This window comes from Pinus tabuliformis, chromosome Q, assembly GCF_031772625.1.
Source record: "Pinus tabuliformis cultivar Carrire ecotype Pingquan chromosome Q, CPIR1, whole genome shotgun sequence".
NCBI lineage: Eukaryota > Viridiplantae > Streptophyta > Pinopsida > Pinales > Pinaceae > Pinus > Pinus tabuliformis.
In genome coordinates this window covers 1,245,532,910-1,245,536,577 of record NC_142296.1, presented here as the reverse complement: position 1 = coordinate 1,245,536,577, position 3,668 = coordinate 1,245,532,910, and positions in this window count along the sequence as shown.

Here is a 3,668-nt window from a genome sequence, read left to right as displayed (position 1 = left end):
GAACTATCCAACAAATGGCTCGTGCTATGCTCGATGAATCAGGTACTCCTGCAACCTTCTGGGGTGAAGCTGCACATGCTGCTGTTATTATTCTTAACAAAACAAATGTCCGAGTAAACAGCACTCAAACACCTCATGAGCTTTGGAGTGGTAAAACTCCTTCCGTGAAGCACTTCAAAATCTTTGGGAGAAAATGTTATATTAAGAATACTGATGAGCAACTTGGCAAAATTGAACCAAGAGCAGATGAGGGCATTCTTCTTGGTTATTCTCCACATAGCAAAGCATACAAGTGCTACAATAAAAGACTTGGCAGAATTGTTGACAGTATTGATATAGTGGTTGATGAGAAGGGATATATTCCTAGGCAAGTTCATCATGAAGACATTGAAGAAGATGAAGGTTACTCTCAAAGGCGAAATGATGAAGAAGAAGAACCTCAAGAAGAAGAAGAATCTCAAGAAGAACCAGAGGAGCAGACAAGAATAGAAGAGAAGACTCCATCCAGATATGTTCAAAAGAATCATCCAGAAACTCAGATTGTGGGGCAGAAAGAAGCAGGAGTACAAACAAGAAGGACACTTGCAGAAGCTTCAAGCTACTTGGCATTACTCTCCTCCACTGAACCACAAAATGTGAAAGAGGCATGCAAAGATGAATGTTGGGTCAAAGCAATGGATGAAGAACTTGAGCAAATCGAAAAGAACAACACTTGGGAATTAGTTCCTAGACCAAAAGATAAGAATGTAATAGGAACAAAATGGGTCTTCAAGAATAAATTAAATGAAAATGGAGAAGTAATTAGAAACAAGGCCAGACTTGTTTGTAAAGGGTATGCACAGCAAGAAGGAATAGATTTTGAAGAGACCTTTGCTCCTGTGGCAAGACTTGAGGCCATCCGAATGTTCCTTGCTCTCTCAAGCTTTCAAAACTTCAAGGTATTTCAAATGGACGTAAAATCAGCCTTCCTGAATGGAGACTTAGAAGAAGAAGTATATATTGAGCAGCCAGATGGCTTAATTCTTGGGAATGATCCAAACCTTGTATGCAGATTGAAAAAGGCACTCTATGGACTCAAACAAGCTCCAAGGGCTTGGTACTATCGGTTGGACAAATATCTTCACCAACAAGGCTTTTCAAAAGGATCAGCAGATAGCAATCTCTATATAAAAGTTGAAAATAACAAATTACTAATTCTTGTTGTTTATGTAGATGATATTATTTTTGGCAGCAATGAAGAGACTATGAGTCAAAACTTTGCCTTGGTTATGCAGAAAGAATTCGAAATGTCACTTCTTGGAGAATTGACATATTTTCTTAGATTGCAAATCCAACAAAATGAAGGAGGTATCTTCTTGTCTCAAACCAAATACCTCAAGCAGATCTTGAAGAAGTATGGCATGGAAGAGTCAAAGCCAGTATGTACACCCATGGTTACAGGATGCAGCCTCAGTGCAAATGATGAATCAGCAGCAGTTCACCAACCCACTTATAGATCCATGATTGGGAGTTTGCTTTATTTGACAGGTACTCGACCAGATATTACACATGCAGTAGGAATGGTTGGAAGATTTCAAGCCAACCCAAAGGAAACTCATCTTCAGGCAGTCAAAAGAATCTTCAAATATCTTCAAGGGACCCAAAACTATGGCTTATGGTATCCTAGAAATACAGATCTCACTCTTCATGCTTACACAGATGCAGATTGGGCTGGAAGTGTGGATGATAGGAAAAGCACAAGTGGTGGTGCTTTCGTCATGGGTTCCAGACTAGTATCTTGGTTCAACAAGAAACAGAGTTCGATTGCCTTATCTACAGCTGAAGCAGAATATGTGGCTGCAACATCTTGTTGCACACAACTTCTTTAGATGATGCAGACCTTGCAGGACTTTCAAATCACTTGCACTCCACCCGTCTCTATCTTATGTGATAATACAAGTGCAATCAGCATTTCAAAGAATCCAGTCATGCACTCAAAGACCAAGCACATACCAATCAAGTACCATTTTCTTCGGGAACAAGTGCTTGAGCAGAAGGTTAAGTTGGAGTATGTTCCTTCTAAGGAACAAGTTGCTGATATTCTCACAAAACCACTGCCCAGGGAAACTTTTGAATATCTCATACAAAAGCTGGGAGTAGTTGATGCTTCATCCTGCTGTTGAAGTTTGTTTATTCTACAGAAAAGTTGGTATACGCAGGTTACGGAAGGGATATCCACGTATATACGCCGATTTATGCGGAGTAAGTCGCGTGTATGTTGGACGCTTGTTGCCGAAAGTATATCAGCGTACATACGCAGTTTCATACAGGAGAAATCGCGTATATGAAGTTCTGAACAGCAAGGGCAAACTCTGGAGTTCTGAACAGCAATGGGTATGTCAGAATTCTTCAGGCACAGTTTTCAGGGGGTGCAGCAGGCACAGGTTCAGGAGGAGCAACTTAAAAGTCTCATAAAGCATTGTTGGCATTCAGATGTTTTGGTTGTTGATTTCAGGAGAAGGAGCTCAGAAAGATCTCTTGGTTGCTGATCTAAAAAGATGTTTATCAGATGCTGCTGGTGACTTTCATAAGTCTTGGTCTAGATCTATTGTCTCTATGTCATGTATCTCTCTTGTGATATCTCTTTTATGATGTCAAGGTCATGTAACGGCCTATGTTGGTTTCCCCACTATGCCTGGGATGAATAATGTAATATAATTGATTGTCTCTGATGTGTCCCCTCTTGGTAGGGAGTATGGATGTATGTATTGAGTCTTTTGGTGGTAGGAAGGTCCCTTATGGTGTATAAGTCTTGGTTCCTGTTGAAGAACATCTTTTGCAGATCTTGCCTACAGTCAGGGGGAGCATGTTTCAGCATAGCCAAGCAGAGGTATCAGCATGTTCTCAGGGGGAGCACAGCCCTTTGCCCTTGATGACAAAGGGGGAGAATGATTCTAAGGATCTGAAGGTTGCCATCAAGTCCAAAGGGGGAGATTGTTGGCATTTTTGGCTCAGGAATGGCGCTATGATACAGGTGTTGTCCTTGATGGCAACTCTCTTTGATGACAGATCTCCGTTCAGTCTACAGAATGAAGCGAAATCTCATATACGCAGGTTAATTAAGTCCAAGTTGCGTATACACGCTGGTGATATTCATACTAAGTCGCGTATACGCAGGAGAGCTACATAATAAGGCGCGTATACACGCAGATGCATGAACAGAAAAGTGCGTATATGTCGGGAAGTTTCCTTTTGGTCCATGGTAGTTAGTCCTCGGTACTTGTGCCCATGTCTTTGGACCAAAGTACCTCGACAGTCGTGTAGATCTCTAGTTTTGAAGTTGATGGTTTTGGATTTCTATGGTTTTGGCTCTTGGTATTGAGCAAGGCCTAAGGCTATATAAGGAGAAGAAGATCATTAGGCAATATCATCTTTCGAAAAAGGCTTGAATATCTGGAAAAGAAAGAGATCTGATATGCAGGTTCTGGGTTGCTTGATCTAAGCCAAGGAGAGATCACATCGGTTGATGGAAGACTAGATCTAAGGATAGATCGGGATCTAATGGTTTGAAATGCACTATCATGATATGGTTGATTATGCGTATTTCTAGATCTGCATACTGTCGCAATGTTATGTTCTGGGTCTAACTGATGTCTGGTACAGCTGCAAATTGAGAGAGTTTATTTTTA